At 53.5% G+C, this 21,417-nt stretch overlaps 1 pseudogene; it reads right to left on the reverse strand.

The window, feature by feature from the left end:
* Positions 1–21,417, reverse strand: part of LOC119107962 (filamin-A-like) — a 117,082-nt pseudogene that overhangs the window by 42,879 nt on the left and 52,786 nt on the right.

Here is a 21,417-nt window from a genome sequence, read left to right on the forward strand (position 1 = left end):
CGTGAGCAGCTCTTTGGCATTCCAACAGATGCTTGGCACACAATCATACTAAAAGCACGGCTTGAGCCAAACATTATTCCGCCGCTCCATCCATCTTCGTGTCTCCTACTGTCTGTTACCTGCCTGTTTCTGAGCGCAAAGTGCTCGCTTTCACTTGTGGTTCAGTACCCTGTTTTCGTGGCACTTGCGCCAGAAATGCAAATATAACGCAAAAAAATCGCACATTTGCAGGCTACCGCGCTGGGCGATTATCGCAAATTTACGATTTATTCTGCGATTAGCTTATGTAAGCGTGTCGAGTTATCGTCACTTTCGCTAACGATTCGAATCGCAAATTCGCGATTGTTCACCGACTCCTGTAAAAAGGGTATATTCCGTTCTGAAGGTATGTCCTGTGTTCCGCGCTGTCACATTACGGAGGCCACGCTCTGCCCGCAGCAGTGTCTTTGTCAGGGGTCATGTCGTGTGTACAGATGTGCTCCCTTCTAAAGACGCCCTTTTTATACATGGCGGCGCGGAAGCCATCAAGCCAAGTGACTGGAGGTGGTGCCTTCCTGGAAAAGTAAAGATGAACCGCAAATCCTACCCATGCAGGAATTTGCATCTCCACTGACCTAGCACGACCCTTAACGTACTTTTCGCACTGGTTTACGAATGGCTGACTACAAACTATTATTAACGCGGTGTCAACTTCGCGCTGAGCATGAGTTTGATGTCTTAAGAAGTGTTCCCTTCCAGAGACCATGCCTCCATCTTCCAGTTGTTCTCTTCCACAAACCACTCTGCGTCTTGGGCATTTTCTTTTTCAGAGACCACATCATGTGTATGCGCCACCCGCGTACGCTGCAATGGTTACCAGGTGGCGTGGCAATGTACCAGTAGGGCCTAAGAACTTATAAAAAATGTCGGTGCTCTCCCCAATTGCACTGCCAGGCACACGCAATCGGTTTGATTTGATTGTTTGAATTAGAGCCCTTTCGACCAGAAATGATCATTTCAGGGCTATGAAATGAAGGAAAATGGTTAACGGTTGGGCAGACTTGCATGCGCCTGGGGGGCCAATCACCGAGCTTTAGGCCGCACATGCGCTTTGGGTACCCGGTCGGGGTCCCCTCCCAATGAGGCTCTCGGCCCACTCGTGGATGACGCATGCAGCCTGCCCCGGACAAGCGGGGTGTCGCCAGGATGCAGGATGAGGCAAGACAGAGGATAAGAGGGTCGGATCAAGACGCCGTCGGACTTCCAACAACGTTAACGCATGGAGTGGGTGAGGCCGGGATCGACTCTCCGTGGTCTAGCGGTAGGAATGCACATACTCTCGCAAAGTCACGTCCATCACCTGTGACGGGAATGTACATAACTTTTCGTGGCGCACTGTCATGCCATAGCACCCTTTTCTGAACCAGCGGACCGCCGCACCCAGCACCGCCGTCTGGGTTTTCACAACCCAACTAACAGAGAAGGCTGCATCTCCGGTACGTACCAAGAAGGAGTAGAGCCCGTCTGGTATCGGCTGTCCGCCAAACTTGATGTCCATGGTGTATTCTCCGGCGTCATTGACCTTGAAGTATATCTTGAACGTGCCGTCCCCGCAGTCCTCGATGTCAAGGTCAATATCACTGTGAAGCGCAGAACATATACAAATAATTGGTGAATGTCTGCCAGTGACATCCAGTGTTAAATGTTTGCTAGAGTCTGCCGAAAATAACCCCAGCCATGTCTTCGCAGCCGGTTTTTTTTTTTTGGTAAAGCTACACTCTGTGTTTCTTTAAGCACCTCAACCCGGTTTGCTATCTTTTTCCATATTATACGATTTCTTACATTGCAGCACGGTCCAAAATACGGAGTAGTCCATTTCAAATGTCAATTTTGAAACTGTAATTAAGAATGCTAACAAAGGCAAGCACGCGTGTCGGCAAAATGCTATTGAAAACTGTTGGACATTTGGATTCAGCCCCCACCCAAGCACGTCCGAAGCACACCGCTCCATGGAGTACTTTTCCTTCTAGTCCTTAGTGTCTCGTGTTAAAGGTCCGCTCTTGGCTCAGCTGTAAACCGAGTTATACCAGGCCATTTCGATGAACCCGGCACGAAAACAAACATTGCTTCATTAGCTTACGTCGATTCATCGACTTTTTGGTCTCGAGAAACCGAACTATCACGGCATACCGGGTCAAAGTTTTCATGCACGGTGTGCCGTGAATTTTCCGACTTCCGGCGCATGCCGCATGTTCTCAATAGATCAGTCGCTAACGTGCCGGATCCGTGGTTAAAATGTCGTGTGTTCGAGGCCGGGCCGGGCCGGCGGAATGTTCTCCCTCATTTTCTAATTAAATGTGATTAAGTCTTTGCTCACTGCTGATGCATGCTGTCCGTACGATGCAAGACGATTCCTTGAGATACAATTGCAAAATTGCTGGGCATAACATGCAGTCAAGCTTAAAACACATTCATCATTGTATCATTTGCGCCACGCAATCTCGAGTTACAGGATGCCAATTTATGAATGTTAACTCAAGCTGTAGCCCTGAACTGAAATTAAACAAATACTTTAGAATAATCTGGCACATTTCTCGCATTATGCCGCAATTTATGTCCTGAACTTCGTTCTACCTGGCATATATTACCCTGATTTGCACTGGCGTCTTTAACACAACTATTGTGGTCTGGCAGCTGGAGGTGCAGGCCTCCGTTCTGAGCTCGGCGGCTAAAAACGCCATACATATCCAGGAAACCGTCAGGAATGGGTTAGTCTGGAATTTGGAGGTATGTGCGTGTTCGGGGGCTGTTGTGCAGACGTTTTGCCAGGCAGATGACCAATAACTAATGAAATGTCCAAATGTTGAAGTATTTTTAATATTATTAAAATGTTAACAAACGCTTTTTGTACGACGCAGAGCCTTTTTAACTCGGCATTTCAAATGCAACGCCCTGTGAGTAAAGATAAGAGTTCTTGGGTCGCGGGTGCGCACGTCAGGACTCAGGTCGTTCTAAACAGGGTCAGTGGATCCGAACCACACGACCGGCACTGGTTCAGCTTATGCAGCCTGCAGTGATCCGGATAACACAGTCGGCATCGGACGGATCACTGGGGCCGGCATTGATCCGGGCCGGACGGTTGGTACTCGCACGGATCACAGTCAGTACTTGACCTTATTACACGGCCAGTACTAATCCGGACCACGCGACCAACACTGAATCGGATCTTACGACCGGAGGTGGCCCGGATCGCACGGCCAGTGGTGATCCGAATTACAGGGCCAGCAGTGGCCGGATCCTACGACCGGAACTGACCGGGATCCGGATACAGGGTGGCGTGACCGGATCCTACGGCCGGAACTGATCGGGATCTGGCCGCCGGCCGGCAGTGACCGGTCCCTACGGCCGGAACTGACCGGGATCTGGCCGCAGGCCGGATGTGACAGGTGACGTTGCCTGGGCCGGCCCGCTGGGCGTTGACGGTGATGCAGTTCTCCTCCCCAACGCGGACCACCCGGTCCCGGAAGAAGCCTTCTTCCACCCGGCATCGGTCGGCCTTCACGAACCGCAGAATGACAGCGCATGAGCACCTGGCATCAGCTGGCATTGCCTTTCCGAACACCGGGATATCAACATCACTGATGACCATGTGTGTATTTGCTGGCTATGAGCCTGCTATCTGGTGAGTTGAAATCGGAGAACGAAAGTACTGCGAATGCAGCATATTCAACTCCAGCAAATGTAACAGGCATTAAAGAAAGGTTGCCTCCATGAACCACCGTGAAAGAAGCCTTTTCTAATCAAGCTGACGTAAAAGTAAGGAAATTCTAGAGAATACATCTGGAGCAGTCTGATGAAAAGTCTATTCGAAGGGGCGAAATGCTCCATAATAGCAAGAGATCCATGATGGTGGGAACAAAGCCAAGGTGGGACAAAATGAGCAAGATAAAAAACAGATCCTCGACAATAGAACGAAACACAGAAGCTCGACGGATTTACGGCGTCCAGGCCAAACGCAGACAGCAGTCGACAAATGGAAATGCATTATGACTAGCATTCGGACACGGACAAGGCATAGGGAGGCACATGGCCGTAATCAGGTATAATCAAATGTAACCAAATATAACCATAACGAAATATAGCCATAGAAGACGACAGAAAAACACATGGACGGGCAGACCACTAGCCAGACAAGCGGGCAAACCATTCCGCCGTCCCGGCACCTTGTGCGCGTGTGCCGGCGCGAGCCTGACCGCAGCGCCACCTGCCTGTCCGCTGGCACGGGCCTCGACGACGGCGGGTGAGCCGGGCACCGCCTGACCGCCGTACTTCACCGCCACGTGGTACCGGCCGCAGTCATCGGGCGTGTACCGGCCCGTGAGCGTGCCGTCCTCGTTATCCACTACCTCCAGCGTGCGGGGCTCACTGTCGGGACCCTGGCGGGACGCAGCGGGTCAGGCGGAGGGGTGGTTGGCTGCGCCGGCGTGATATATTGTGGGGGCACGTGGCACAAATGGTGCACTACACAGCTCGAATTCTTCATTATCGGTGCTTTCTACCTGCGGTTGAGACTATTGGAGGATCAAATCACTTTGACGGCGCTCATCAGATAATTCTCACGAAACGATTGAGACGACACGTGTAACCACGGATGTAATTAAAATTCAGGCTACGGCCCATGCCACTGGTATGATCTACGCCGAACGTTTCGATCGGTTATGTCTCCTACACCCGTCAGATATCAGGTGGTAATAAGGATATCCCACATAGGGTAATGCATGTATTGCATCTTCGAATGGTCCTCGCAGTTTCGAACACACAGTCTTGCCATGTGACCTAGAGCAAGCATTGGATGTCCTCGGTGGCTTAGTGGGATGGGTGTTAAGTTGATAATCGGGAGGCCGTGGGATCGGCGCTCTGAGCTGCGAGGATCATTCGACGTTACGACAAACACATTAAGGGACGGCGTCAGGATGTTTGGCAGAATGTTTGACGCTACGTCAAACACTGCCAGGCTATTCTCAGGGCCAACGAACGCATGCCGACGCGTCCGCCTAGAAAAAGTACCGGCCTGAACGATGCCTGAAAGGGAACATCGCTGACAGCGGAAATAGTGTGAATAACGACTCCACTTGATCAGACTTCTTATGTATATTCCACTGTTTCAAACTGTTTTCCATCAAGTATTGTTCTCCGACACATAAATGAAGCAATGACTTAAACATGTCGCTCATTAGCACCCAGCGAGGGTTCTGGAGGTCGTACTCAGAGCCAGTGCCGCTGAGTGGACCACCCACAACGACCTGGGCTTTCAGGTCGCCCCCGCCGAGTGGACCACTCACCACGACCTGGGCCTCCAGGTCGCCGAAGCCGGCCTGGCGCGTGTCGACGGTGAACTGCGTGGGCAGCGAGGCGGGCACTCCGCTACTGGAGACGCCGGCACCGGACAGTCGCACGCTCGATGGCTCACAGGTGGGCAGCACGAGCAGCCGCCACGGGCTGCGGGGACGGCACACAGAGTCACTGGCTGGGGGCGCACCCACTGCCGCTCCACGGCAACACGAGCAGCCGCCACGGACTGCGGGGACGACACACAGAGTCACCGGCTGGCGGCGCACCCACTGCCGCTCCACGGTAACACGAGCAGCCGCCACGGGCTGCGGGACGACACACAGAGTCAACGGCTGGCGGCGCACCCACTACCCCTCCACAGCGCAGGACGGCCTAACGCTGGTGACGATATCACGCCGTCGCCGGCTGGCGGCTCATCCACTGTTCCTCCCCTGTCTCCAATCCTCACCCCACCTACATCAGTGAAATACGTACCTACTTCGAGCAAACGTAATGCAACGGAATGTCTGGCGGACAAACGAATGACTGACCTGCCTGGGATGTCCTCGCCATCCCACGTGACACGCGGCATACAGATGGTGCCCTCCGGCGGCGGATGGTAGGTGACGGTGTACGTGCCGTCTCCGTTGTCCTCCACCGTGGGCTTGCGCGGCAGCGGACCTGGAGAACCGAGCACGAGGCTAGCGGCCAATCGGGGTGATTCGACGCACGGGTGTCGACTTGTATGCTTTTAGGTGGGCCACTGCCCCACCCCCCAATGTCTCATTTGCCCCTCCCCGAACGGCGACTCTGGCCGTTCAAAATTATGGAGTCCAGATACAGGCGGATCATTCAAAATGAAAGGCCAAAAATCGCATCAATTCTTACGTTGATTTGTAAGACATGTTTCACTGGTAAAAGGATCAAAAGAAAACAACAATTGCGATGTCATGTTAAGAGGGGGCCGCTGACGGAGTTCGCCTCACTATCAAGTCCGCGCTATCATGACGTGTCTATACCGTGTTTATACCGTGTTTATGCCGTGTTTACTTGAGCGTTTTCTGTTTTTTTCTTCATGATGCAAGTTTTTCATTACAGGATTGGTATGCCTTGCTGGCTCGGATCTAGTTTTTTTTTTTTTTACTGTCTGAATGTTTTGGCATTATTCAGAGACGTTTTTGGTTCTATAGACTCAAGCAAGCTGTATTATTTTGCCCCGACGTCTTATCGGAAAGTGAAATCAAACCGGTCGAATACCAGCATCCAAAAAATGCGTGCAGTTTCAGTCACGGGTGTTGATTTGTACTGCTTTGGGTGGGTCACTGTTCCCCCCCCCCCTCACCCTACCCCACCCCAAAAGCTGAACTTGGCTCCTCCAAACGTTGAAACCCAGGTTCAAGTGTCCCGAATTCTAAAAAAAGTTCTACGAGCTAATTCTTAGACACAAAGAGGCAAGGACAGTGCAATAAATACAATACCTAGGTGCCTGGGGAATTGTGCATATATTTGGTGTTCCAGATGGCAAGAAGGATTTACATCACCTCTACCTCAAATCGCAAACCCTCCTCTCCGGAGAAGACTACCGAAAGGATCTGTTACATTCGTGCAGAGCGTCCCACAAATCCACAAATAAAAAAGTTGCAAGTTGCAAGTTGCAAGTTCCCAGTTGCGGTTTGCAGGTTTTAGTTGCAGGTTGAAAGTTGATGGTTGCAATCCACAGCCTGTAAATTGCATGTTGCGAGTTGCAGGTCGCAAACGGTAAGCAAAATTGTTTTCTTTCGTCACGACGCCTCATCAAAAAATGTAAGCAAGCCGGTCGAATGAATTTGTGTTTTCAAATTTGTTTTCAAATTTGTCTCGAGGGCCATCAGGTAGTTTGTGCGTTGTTTTTCCAGACCGCCACCTACTTCCTCCTCATGCTTGGCACCTACGGTAGACAGACTCATTGTAGCTTTCAGAGAATTCTGCCTCAGTAATCCATATTTATACGTCTCCCCGCCCTTAGATGTAAGCCCTCCTTATTTGATAATATCGTACAATTGATCAGTTTGATGAGCAGTATGGGCCCACAGAATCCCCTACCTTTGTTTCCTTACGGAACTGCAGAGGCCCTCTCCTTACTTACTATTGTCGCCGTTGCTCTTACTGTTGTGTACTTCGGTGGGTCTATGGGCCTTTCTACCGATATAAAGCATTTCCAAAGAATCTGGTGACAGCTTGATCGGTAAAACAATGGTTTGGGGTGTCCGGGTACCGAATTAAAAAAGTCACCAGTCGGCTTGGTGTGACTCCTGTTTCTGAACCCAACTGGTCGCTGAAATGGTTCGATAAGCTGTAAACTATCGCCGTAGCTGGTGTTTATCGGTTAGGGCGGTGTACTGTACTCCAGAAGGTGCTAATTATCATCTTCGGCGGCACAACTTTTTCAGTTACCCTTCTTCCCTTTCGGCTTTTGATAAAAGTTAGCAGCGTGTAACGACGTTTCTGAAGCTGGGAATATGGCGATCAAAGCTATGAAAAGGGAGACTGGTTGGAAAAGCTTTCGGATATCATGCACTATATCTTTCTGGTCACCAGCATCTGCGCTAATTAACACGCGCTCGGGTGGCCGGTTGGATACCCTTCGCTCGGGTGGGGTGTCAATTTAACCCCCCCCCCCTAAAATCTCAGGAACTAAGAGAGGTAGAGACACCAAATTGACAGGGTAAGTTAGCCTGTACCTGAAATCACTTCGGTCAAAGTTTTAAGTTGCTAGGTTATGAACTTTGGTTTAAATAAGGTCACAAAAGATCAATCTCCAGGTTAGTCTCAAAAGTGCCCCCAAAACCTAGATACCTGTTCTAAGTAAAAAGTCACGTGATCATTTAAGGTCAGTGACCTTGTCTGACCTTTCGAAGGTCTTGTTGACCTAAATCATACAAAACTGCTTTAAGTTTTACATTTGAATAGGCGACAAAAATTACATTACGCAGTATGTTACTAAGACAAAATGTTGATCCGGGTCATTTCAGGTCAGTGACCTATTATGACCTTTGATAAGTGCATGGAAGATGCATAATGCAGTTCCTATAAATCGATAAATTCAAAATGAGCGCCAGGAACTAACCCACACAGCAAGCCCTAGAGCTACAAAACAGATTGGCTTGATCTGACCTTCAAAACTGACCTTAGGTCAATGGGATTTGTTCATTTAATCGATGTGTTGCCTACGAAAGTATTTCAGAGATACATTGTCTGGTCCCACCCTCCGTTGTTGTATCAGATTGAACGACTCCCTAGAAAATGACTTCGCAGAATCCGTGGCCTAACTTTGACCTGCCGTAGGTCAGGGATCTTACAAGGTGCATCTAAACTCTTAATACCAAGCGATCTGGTATTCGTTTGTCTACAACCATGCAAAACCTGGCGCGGCTACGCCGCGCGGTTGGAAAACCATTCTGGACAACCTTCGGAGGGTCAATTTGACCCCCATCCAAACGCGTGTCAAGAGTTGTACGAGCGCGCACGTCTGTCCGTATGTTGACTTGTGCCTGTGATAACGTTAAACACACTAGTGAAAGATCGCGTACAGATCAAACTGAGGGGGGCATGGGGCTGAAATTTCCGCAGTACACAAGTACGAGCACAAGAAATTCACATGCGCCGCGACGGCTTAGTAGGTGAACTTACGCTGGCTGACGGAAGGGAAGAGTAGATTGCAATGAACTGGGATATGGTTAAGAAGTGCCGATTGTGCGAGGTTCAGAGCGATTAATGCTTGCGACGCGTCGCAGTAAGCCGCATGTTTTAAACCATCGCAAATACCGCGATGTAACCGTGTGGTTATTACGCCGCCAGTGGCAAGACGTAGGTACCAAAATAGGGTAACTGTTTACGTACATGTGCATCCCTGAAGAGGTCAGGAGTCTAGGCAAATGTACGTGTGTAGTGAAGAAATGTACCTACACAGAAATAGACGCTGTTGTCAAAAGACCGCGATGGATTTTCCTGTAAACACAATTGCCGGACAGCACATGCAACGACTACCACAGGGTGCAAGCAATAGCGGCAAAAGTGCGGAGGTAAGAGGGAGACATATGCTAAGCTACGCTTAGACGTTTAGGCTAAGGCGTCTTTAGAATTAAGAATTAACCATTGTTCACAGCTATTCACCACTCCTTTTTCTGGGTGCACATAGAGTAAGTGACACCTTGTCCGGTGGGTTATAGAAGTAAAGGCATGCCATGAACAGATTGCCACACAAATGTAACAAACCGCTGTCATGCAACATATGCGCCGCACATTTCACGAATCCATGAAATATGCTCACTGGATGGGTGGGGTGTCGGCAACGCCACGGGAACAGTTGTTGTCGAGCATTTTGACGTCTTGTTGTCCTGTACGTGTTTTACTTTTGAGCTAAACTGTCTGTCTACATGCAGTTTTTTTTTTAACAAATTCAGCGAACCGATTGATTCACTACATCAATTCGCGTTGATAATCGTGTAACTGGAACGGTGATTGAATGCAGAAGCATGGCACAAAACAGCTAAATGCTCGATTGTAATTATGATTGGCTGTTTTCTCCGAATGACTTTGATACACAATTTGTGTCACGTTTTCAAAACGCATTATCTTACTTGCTGCTCATGCATACGAAAGTTACGAAACGTTATCTAGGATCGTGCAATGATCAGAACAGATATACACATGACAGTTTCGCATTCTTCAGAACCACCGGCTTCCTCCCCGACTCCTCCTGGACCGCCATATCCTCGCCGTGCGGAGACACCGTCCCAATCAACTCACAATCCTGCTCCAAAGAAACGCCGGCACCACTTCTTACCGGAATTGAGGCAGCAGTTTGCGTGACTTCATTTTGACACGGAGCTACAGGGGCTGTCTGTGTTTGTTGCGTGGCCGCCCATCAACAGGTCGTGCTGTTGGGGGCGGAGAAGAACGAGGAAGTGTCCATCTACAAGAGGTTCCCAAACTGGAAGCGCATTGTAGAGTGTAGAGCGATTTCGGTCACACGAAACTAGCCAATGTCATCAACTTGCTGTTAAGAGCCTAGTCACGGCTAGAGGCCCATGCATCACAGTCATCTTAGCAGCGCTGGTCAAGGCCCAGACGCAGCAAGTGGCACTGCACGCTCTACGCCGCGTCTTCGAGGCGTCTCCTACTGCCTCGAGCAGGGCCTGGCGCTTCGTCGCCGAGACGAGGAGGAAGGGAACGTGCTGCAGCATCTGGTGACGGCGGCGAGGCAAGACCCGCAGCTGGCTCGCTGGCTGACGCGGTGCATTGCGACAATCTGCATTTTACGTCGCCGGAAGCTCCGGCTTTAGAGCAGCGACAGCTGGCGCTGACAGGGATCCGGAGGGCTGTTGCCGACGTCTCCGATGCAGGCTTCTTCGCGTCGATCGGGGATAAGACCACCGACATCACCGGAGGGAAGCAGATGGCGGTGTGCCTTCGCCCCGTCAGCGAGAAGTTGGAGGCGAAGGAAGTGCTCCTCGGCCTCTACCAGACGGACAGCACGACCAGGGACACCCTGTATTCGCTGCCCCGAGACGCCCTGACGCGCCTGCAGCCGCCCTTCAGCAAGCTGAGGGAGCAGTGCTGCGATGGTGCCGCGAGTATGGCCGGATGCACTGGAGGTCAGCTTCAACTTTCGGGGCCGCAACTGTTAGTTGAACGACACCGAATGCCTTCGTCGGTACTGAGAACTTACAAGGTCATGCACTTGTAGCATTTTAACTCATAGTTGGTGCATCTGTAAAAACTATGCATTTTCATACATTGTAAGCACTTTCTGCAAACTGTGCTGTCATGTTTTATCACTGTTTGAATGGGAGTGAGTGGCCCAGCGGGTTTGTGAAACTAAAGGTTACCTGAGTGCTGATTTCCCGGTTGTGTCGTTTAAGAGGAGGCCGGGCTCGGATGGAGGCTGAGTGGCCTCAGGCAGTATTTGTCCACTGTGTGGCCCACTGTCTCAATCTCGTGGTACAGCGCGCGCAGCACCCTGCAAGAGATGTGGGATGCGGTACACACAAGGTCGGGAGACTAGCGACATCTTGTCGCGACTCTCCAAAACGCCTCGTAGCGCTCGAAGGTGCCGACGCTCAGTTGTCTCTGCGGCCCCTCTGCCCGACACGCTGGGCGTGCGCCCAGGTCTCTGTGGCATCTGTCCTCAACGAGTACGGTATGCTGCTGCAGTGTCGGAGGGGCTGGCAAGCGACTGAGGATCTCGGCCGGAGGTCACGAGCACCGCCAGCGGGCTCTGCCGGATGATGCCACCTTCGAGAGTTTTTTCTTTGGCTTGCGGCTGGCCCTCTTGCTCCTGGACCTTACCACACCGGCCATGGAGTTGGTTCAAGGATGCACCCCATCTTCGTCCACTAACGTAGACTCGGTGTTGCCACTGCGCGAGATGATGCCGTCGCAGCGTGAGGCGTTCTCGCGGTTCTGGGAGCGGATGGCATGCGCTGCTGCGTGCCTGGACGTCGAACAGCCAAGGCTCAGGCGCGACAGATGGCCTCCGCGACGTCTCGGCGGGGGGTCGGGCCCACATCACCCCGCAACTCCTGATGACGGCTACAGACCAGTGTATGTTGAAGCCATGAACTGTCTCGCCGGTGAGATCCGCCGTCGGCATGAGTTCGGCGAGCCGGCGCTGGCCACCGCCGAACGCATCCTCCTGGCAGCGAACGACCAGGTACGAGCCGAAGCGGACCAATTCTACGCCATGAACAAGCACCGGCTTTGAAGTCAGAGGCAGACGCTGGCGGGCGTAGTGTGAAAGAGACGCACTCCCCTGGCTTATTTAGATGACGCTGCGGCCCTGCTAAAGGAGCCGGTGCTTGGACAACTCCTGAAAGTTGCTTCCACGCTGCTCCGTCCCATCTTGACGGTCCCTGTACCCACTTGCTCAGCTGAGCTGACGTTCAGCCTGATCAGTTGGGCGGACGGTCAGCCTGGTCAGCTGGGCGGACGTTCAGCCTGCTCAGCTGGGCGGACGTTCGGCCAGTTCAGCAGGGCGGATGTTCAGCTTGCTCAGATGGGCGGACGGTCGGCCTGGTCAGCTGGGCAGACGCTCAGCCTGATCAGCTGGGCGGACGTTCAGCCTGGGCGAACGTTCAGCCTGGTCAGCTGGGCGGACGTTCAGCCTGGTCAGCTGGGCGGACGTTCAGCCTGCTCAGCTGGGCGGACGTTCAGCCTGGTCAGCAGCCTGGTCAGCTGGGCGGACGTTCAACCTGGTCAGCTGAGCGGACGTTCAACCCGGTAAGCAGAGCGGACGTTCAGCCCGCTCCGACGCGTGAAGAGTTGGCTTCGATCCACCATCAGCCATGAGCGGCCCAACTACGCTGCTGTGCTGGCCACCTATTCAGACCTGCTGGATTCACTTGACCTCAAGGCCGAGGTCAAGCTGTTCGCGGTGCAGTCAAGCCAGCGGGTGAACACATTCGGTCGGTGGTGAGGGTATTCGCCGCAAACTACAGCCGAGTCACGGTGAGGTGAGGTGAGGTGAGGTGAGGTGAGGTGAGCTGAGGTGAGGTGAGGGCGGAATAAGAATTGCTTGAAGTGCAGAACGTGTTGTTTTCGCGTCCTCAGGCATTCCCTCCCGAACATTGTGGGCAGGCCTCTATGGTGCGCGTGCCGTGAGTCGGATCCTCCAGCCAGACAGCACGTCCTGAGCGAGATGAAGTGACGTTTTGCTGTCTCTGGCGCCTACTTTGTTGTTTCCATTCCTTTTGTCGCATTGCAAAAGCATTACTGTGGTGCACGCGGTGCGTGTGGGGATTTTCCCATAATGCAAAAAACTTGTGATGGAGTGATGTTTTGTTATTCTAGTGTGGAGGTTGCTGGCTTCACTCTTGTTGCGGTATTACGGATACGTGGAATGGAGCACGTGGTGTGATTCACGTTTTCTTGGGGTGCAGTACGTCGTGCAACGAGGGACTTTTCTATGCCTCCTATATATCGGCCAGTGTTCGGCACAAGTGGGAAATGTCTGTGTCGTTTGAACCTGTTTTGTGGTTTTGTTTTCCACGATGTTTTTTTCTCCTTACCGGCGCTGACAGTACTTTGCTTCCGATTCGAGAATAAAATTTGCTGCCAGTCAGTCTCTGCGCCATGTTTGGGTGTGATGTACTAAACCAGTTCATCAGTGAACCTTCAAGGTCATTACTGGGGCGGGACGAAATTTGGCTGCTAATTGGCGAAATTCAGCACCTGGATCCTCCAGAATCAAGTCATTACATGACAAAAACGAACACTTTCGAATAAATGCCCTTTTCCATTGTGAGCATTGTTTTGAGGTGGCGCGTTACCTTTTTTATCTATGACATTCATTTTATCGCACGATCTGTTCTGATACAAGCTGTTTAATGCGGAATCAGCGCGAAAGTAAGCAGCTTAATCCAAGCCCCTATCCAGGCGAAGTTTGCGAAACAACACAAATAGGCCACTGCTTGAACGAACAGGACGCGTGGAACCCCGGCGGTTATCTGCCGAGCAAAACGCCTTGTGATCAGATAATCCAGCATCTGAGCCCCGCCAACGGGCTTTTCCATGACAGTCGCGCGCATGTTTCACAGAGTGACATTTCCGTTAAATTCTAGACCAAATTTTGCAGCCCATCCCACGAGTTATGTAGTGCATGATTTGCATTGCGTGCGTTTCCCCACAGCTCCGATAATTTTGGAAATAGTGTACCCATTGTCGGGGGCAGAGGCAAGCACCGTGCATCACTACAGCACCAAAATGGATTTGGATGGGCATACATGTGAGTTACGAGATTGAGCAATGAGCTTCTGCATCAAAAGCTCTTAAGCTTTTGCATGTTTTTCCGCGTTAAGGTATCGGGTGGAGAAGAGCAAGAAAAAGTGGAAAGTGCAGGGAGCATAGAGATTGCAAAGAATATGTGAGTGAACGCAGTACGGTTAACGGGATCCCAGACGTTTTCTATACTAACCCTCGGCGACTTCAACGACGTTCTCGCTCCCCAAACAGCTTAGAAAATCGACATCTATGGAGGGTGCAGCTGAAACTCTTAGCTCTGCTTCATAGCTCTGCTTCTGCTTACTTAAACTCAATAGCTCTGTGAAGCAGAGCTATTGAGTTTGTAAGAAGCTGATGCCAACTGACATGCCTCCATATGTGCAGTTTGTGTACGCACACATGTGGTTTAAAAACACGCAGTGATTATATGTATACATAATTACATATATATATATATATATATATATATATATATATATATATATATATATATATATGCAATCTATGATTATATATATATACATATATCAAAAAGTAGACGCACGAAATCTAAGAAAGTTTTTGTATCTGTCCCTGTCGGCGACTTCCAAGATTCTTCCCCCCCCCCACCATTTTGAGAAATCGACACCCATGATTCGATGAATATTGCTGGAACCGTCTTTAGTACTAACTAGATGTTCGAATCTCTTCACCTCACAGGTCAGTGCAGCCAGGGCGGCATGGCCGTGATAGCAGTTAGCCATCAGGACCCAGGAGTCGGGTTCACAATTAGCCGGCGCTATGGAGGCTGGAGCCGTGTGGCACCCGACGCGCCGTACCTTCCTCCGTGCTCGTGCCTCACCCCTATCGCTGCGGATGTCTACACCGAGAGCAGCCGGGGCCGAGCGCGAGGCGTCCACTGAGAACGTGAGCGGTACGCCGGCCCGGCAGCCGTCCGCGCTGACGCCGGGGCCGAGCGCCACCACACCGGAGGCGTCCACCGCGAGCTCCACCGGCACCTGCGGCAGGGGAGCGGAGCTCGTGATCCATCACGCCAGCAGCGTCCACCGCGCGCTCCACCGGCACCTGCGGCAGAGGAGCAGTGTTCGTCCACCAGAGGCTATGAACCTGAGCGCCCACACATCAGGGTCTGCGCAGCAGGGCAGGGGGGGGGGGGGGCGTAGGGGGCAGTTGTCCTCTGTCGCCAGGCAGGGAGCAAGATTTAACGTTTGCGTTCGACCCAAAAATGTGGGAGCCTTTCTCCCCACATTAAAGGCGCTGCAGCTACCCGCAGAGTACCCAAATAGATATTAAGTAGGGCCCCTATGCTTTTGGCGCCCCTCCCGGTTGAATACAACACCCCACCCACCCATCCCCCCCCCCCCCCACTCCAACAGAAAATTGTAGTGCCGGCCCTTGCCACACAGCACATCCTGCCTGTACCTATGCAGGGCTGTGGGCCAGTGCACACATACGCACGCACGCACGCACGCACGCACGCACGCACACACACAACACACTACACACACACACACCACACACACACACACACACACACACACACACACACAACACACACCACACAACACACACACACACACACACACACACACACACACACACACACACACACACACCACAACACACACACACCACACACACACACACACACACACACACACACCACACACACCACACACCACACACACACACACACGAGTTGTACGCTGATTTCAGATACTAGCACGCATAAACCGTCATATGAAAGATCGTGACCAGCATTTAATATAGCATGCGCTTGATGTTCACCATTCATGCATGCATCACCCATTTGGCAGAACACCGACTGCGATTGGACGTCCTGTTCCTTAGGTCGCGGCCGCCCGTGACCATGGTGGGTATGTCCGCCGCCTGAGTCCGCCCGCGTCCGTCCGTGTCCGCCCGTATCCTCTCGTGTCTGTCCGTGTCTGCCCTGTGTCCGCCTATGTCCGCCCGTGTCCGCCGCCCGTGTCCGCCCGTGTCCGCGGCGCCCGTGTATCTCGGCCGAGCTCCTCACGCCGACCTGGGCCGACCAACCTTGAACGGAGACCCGGGGATGGGCTGATTGGCGAACTTGACGTTGACGTCGTACTGGCCGGGCTCCGTTGGAGCGTACACGACCGTGCAGGAGCCGTCCCTTGTTGTCGACGCAAGACATCTGGGCCTCGGACGGGCCCTCGATGGCCAGGGCCAGGCCGCCGGAGCCCGCCCCTGCCGCCGAGACAACGCACCGTCTCGGTCAGCTGCAGCGCACTACAGACGGCAATGCACGCAAGGAGAAACTGGAAGCACCAACGCTTCTCGATCACAGGAGCATGAAGAGCTCGTACGCGGTGGGACCGCGCATTCTGGGCACGGTACGCTGGTCTCGCCTATCTCACTACCCTCGCTGACACGCTGACCTTGCCTACCTCGCTGCCTCGCAGGCAGAGGCGAGATGAGGTAAATGTAAGCCACGAGTGAAGAAATGGCTGAGTTTGACAGGACAGGGCACGGCACGGCACGGCACGGCACGGCACGGCACGGCACGGCACGGTGGAGCGTAGCCTCACCGCGGGTGTTGACAGTGAAGGTGTTGGCCTGACCGACGAGACCTCGGCGCAGGCCAGCACCGGTGACCGTGACCCGGCCCGGGTCACAGCCCGGCCGCGCCGTCACCTGGAACGGTGAGCCCGGCACCGGCACGTCGTTGTAGGTGATCTCGACCTGGTGTCGACCTGCGGGTGGCGGACGGGGTCAGACAGTCCCGGCGTGCGGCTTCTTGAGGCGGCAGCGGGCGCCCCTCCCGGCGGCGGGGTGGAGCTCACGAACAGACCAGGCCACCACGACCACGAACACACCAATGTTTTCAGTCTTCAGAATGGAATGGGACATTGTCCTTAATGATACACGCGTCAGTCTACTCAGCCTTTGCGGGCGTTTCGTTTTCATGAGCATGACCGGCTGAATATGACGGTGCTGCCGTTGTCAAATAAACCCCGTAGGTAAATTTTCGTGCAAAGTCTGATAAACATGTGCCGCGGGGTGAGTGATCAGAAATAGGACTGCAATCAGCACCTAGTGCAGTCCGCAGGCTTCAACATCAGCATACTTATCCTCTGAAGGCATACAAAGCTCGTCAGCATCGCAAAACCGCAAATTATTAACTTATGAACTGACAAAGCTGACTTACAAGCATTTCAAATCCACACCAGCACCTCTCCCTGGTAACATCATCAGACCTCAAACATCCAGACATCGGGCGACCTGGTCTCTGACAGTGGTGGCGCTGGTGGTACCGCGTCGCTGTCAGCGCCCTGGCACTGTCGACCTCGCCTGCCCTCGGCCGGGCGACGGCCTGGCGGACCTACCCTCCTCGAGGGGCGTGTAGTCAATGTGGAATGTGCCATCGCCGGCCGGCTGGACGCGGGCGGGCCAGCTGTCGCCGGACGGGCCGGTGACCAGACACGCCAGGCGGCCCTGCTCGGCGCCAGCCACGCCGCGCGCGTCGCACAACACGTCCGCCGGAGAGTCGACAAATACGCCTGGCGGAGAGTGGTCGAACCACGCCGTCAGCAGCGCCTCTCGTGGACGGGAGTGGAACTGCAGGGCACAGACGGCGGCGTGGGAGCAGGCAGGCGGGGGATGAGACTGGAAAACGTTACTTCCGGTGAAACATTTGCGACTTTCTGGTCGCAGCCAGATAATTTTAGTCATGGTGAGGGGCGCACTGGATGTAGCAAAACACAGCGGTATACGTCGCTAGTTTCACTAAGCTGACTTAGAGGCGAAAGCAGTTACGACGCGAAACGCCAGAGTGGGGTTACGAAAATCCAATGCAAATACCTAGAACCTAAAAATCGGGGTTAAGGAAAGCAGCTATGGTAAGTAGTACGAGGAAGTCGGTAGCCAAGCCTCCGATGGATAACAGCGCTGCACAATGAACGAGAAGCGTACGCCACCGCCGTCTACATATGCACGGCAGAAACTACTTGTAGACAGTTTACTTAAAATATGCATGCTAAGTCAACGAGGCCAAACACATGTATGTGCTGATAGGTACACTTTTGGGAGTTACGCCCTCACGATTCCAGCTGAATGGGCACACTTCCCATGCATTGTCAATGGAATTTATGCTACTTTCACAAAGCGCAGATCTATTTTATTCTGAGCTGACTCCGACACTATCCCGAGCCAAGTACAAGTTTGCTTACATCACAGGCCGATCAACAGCATGAAACAGAATGTGTCACCGCACTCCATCCCAGATGAAACCAAATGACCCGCAAACATTCCCATATTTGGTTGTAAGCCACACTGATCAACAATGTGTGAGATAATGCGCTGTTCAAGAGGTGAACAAAGACCAACAACGCGAAACAATAGCTTTGACGTAGCAGAGTAGCATACAAAAAAAACACACAGAAAACACAGCAATCGTATAACGGCATAAAAATTCAACCAAACGGTACTCCATGCCATGACAGCCTCCAGAGCATGGAGTAAGTGAGATCAATGTTTTCAAAATGACAAACCACGGCAGCACTATACACTACATACTCAAATCTACGCGGTTGATCCAAACAAGCTTGCGCCGAAACAGCATGCGCCATGCGATAAAAACCACGTCAGCTGGCCGCAGTCGCACGCCAGGTCCGTGCTGCAAGTTCAGGCATGCGAGCCACGCTACCGTAGGGGTGCACGCCGTATCCGGACGTATGCACGGCGTGCACGCGGAGCTCGTCGTGCACGGCCGCGCGGAACGGCGAGCCGGGCACGTGCTGCTCATCGAAGAAGACGTTGACGAAGTAGAGGCCGGCGGCGGTGGGCAGGTAGGCCACGTCGCAGGTGCCGTCTCCGTTGTCTCTGCAGCTGATGGCCGCCTCGCAGGGGCCCTCGACGGTGACGCCCAGGCCGCCGTGGCCGGCGCCGCGCGTGTCGATCACGAACCGGGCAGGCCGCCGCACGGCGCCGGCGTGCAGGCCGGGACCATGAACGCGCACGCCGCGCGCCGCCGCCGGCACGCACGCCACCTGGCGGCCGGCCAGCTCGGCGCTGCCCAGACGTACGCTCAGCCAGCACAGGCCCAGCTCGAGCGGCACAAAGTCCACCAGCAGGCCGCCCGCCGTCGGCCGCGCGTTGGCGCGCGTCCGCACGCCCGACGCCGAGGTCAAGGTGACGGCCAGGTCGGCGGGCTCCAGGCCGGCCGGCGTGCGCACCACAAACTGCTGCCGGCTGAGCAGCGGCACGGCTGGCACCGCCCACCAAGCGGAGGTCACACAGCGGCCGGGGTCCGGGGGCACGGCCTACTTAGGGTACGGACCACCTCGTCATAGAGCACATCTGCGCGAAACGTCACGACGCATGGAGGACATCGGTGTATGTCACACATCCCGCGGGTGGGTGGCTGGTGGACATGTGGGCTAGAGGTCGCACCAATAGAGGTGTGCCGGGTCACAGGGTTCAGAGTTCACAAGGCAGGGGCCATGGGGAGCATGGCCCATCGGTCCGTGTGTGGTTCACGTTGCTGTAGTGAGTATGCACAGCTGTGGTTTTGTTACTAAGGTGCGTCCACAGAGTCGGCGTTAGTATCAGAACCACAGCTTACAGAGTGTCCGCACCTCAGTGGCACATCGCTGCCCTACACCACCCCTGCCCTGCCTTCACCCCCGCCCTACATCACTTCTCCCCTGCCTCCGCTCCTACTCTACACCACCCCTGCCCTCCCGACACCCCTGCCCTACACCACAACTGGCCTGCCTACACCCCCGCCCTACATCCTTTTTCCCTGCCTACGCCCCTACTCTACTCCACCCCTGCCCTCCCTACACCCGCGCCCCTACATCATCTCTCCCCTGACTACGCCCCTACTCTACACCACCCCTGCCCTGCCTTCACCCCCGCCCTACATCACTTCTCCCCTGCTTACGCCCCCTACTCTACACCACCCCTGCCCTGCCTTCACCCCCGCCCTACATCACTTCTCCCCTGCTAGGCCCCTACTGTACACCACCCCCTGCCCTCCCTACACCCCCGTCCTACATCACTTCTCCCCTGCTTACGCCCCTACTCTACACCACCCCTGCCCTGCCCTCACCCCCGCCCTACATCACTTCTCCCCTGCTAGGCCCCTACTGTACACCACCCCTGCCCTCCCTACACCCCCGTCCTACATCACTTCTCCCCTGCTTACGCCCCTACTCTACACCACCCCTGCCCTGCCTACATCCCTGCCCTACCTACACCCCTGCCCTACCTACACCCCTGTCCTACCACTGCTGTCAGCAACGACGTAAGGCGAAAAGCCATGTCTGTGAGGACGGCAACGGCTTCCCTTATGGTTCCAGATATGTAGAGAAATACTCTGAGGCGAGCAGAATTGCAGACCAACCTAACAGCCATGGGACGTCACGCAACTGACGGCAGGCTCCAGTGCAAGACTACTCCAGCGCAACACGAGCGTGCACAACGTGTTACAATTCAGTCACAGCAGCACTCAACCATATTACAAGGACATGAGTACCATAAAAGCACTGGTCCAGGCGCAGGCACTTATCGATTCGTGATGTGCCTAGGATAAGTGCAGTGCAAACTGCGTAATACGGATTCCGTTGCAACACATTTCAATCCGTCCACTTTCGGCTAATTTTACGAGTGTAAAATTTACCCATCATGCGTCATGAATCAGTTATTTTACCAGTTATTAGAAAAAAATGCATTTAGCTGCAGGTTTTTTCCATCTTATGGGCTGAAAGTATTATGTTTGAGTTAACCGCCTTCAATAAACCAGGAGCTACTAGTTAAACGACGTTGTAATGCTGAATAAGATATGTTGACGATGCTGGGTACCGTCAATACCATCATCACTCGGCATCCACATTCAATATAACCGTTATACAGCATTACAACGTCTTTTAGTCAGTAACCTCCTGGTATATCAAAGGTTATTAGCTCAATATAAGAACTTTCAGCTGATTGCATTTTATCAGTCTGGCATTTCCCCCTTGCTTTCCTGCAGACTTTATTGATCACATCTCTCCCTTTCCGAGGGAGCTCTACTCACTTGGCTGCAGTCCCTCCACGAGGATCTGCGAGACATCAATGCTGGGCAGCACCGCGACGGTCAGCGGACTCTGCGGCACGTCCTGGCCGCCGTAGCTGACGTTCAGGCTGTACGTGCCGGGCCCGGGGTAGACCAGGTGGGCGCGCACCACAACCGCTGCTGGCCTCCTCCAGTCGAACGGGCACCTCGGCGCCGCTTTCACAGTGCCGCAGCAGCAGGTGAAGCTCGCCTGGAGAGGGCGGGTGGTCCGGTCAGCGGCGGCGGGTGCACGAACGACCACCGAGACC

This window comes from Pollicipes pollicipes, unplaced genomic scaffold, assembly GCF_011947565.3.
Source record: "Pollicipes pollicipes isolate AB1234 unplaced genomic scaffold, Ppol_2.1 Scaffold_6686;HRSCAF=7923_pilon_pilon_pilon, whole genome shotgun sequence".
Taxonomy (NCBI): Eukaryota; Metazoa; Arthropoda; class Thecostraca; order Pollicipedomorpha; family Pollicipedidae; genus Pollicipes; species Pollicipes pollicipes.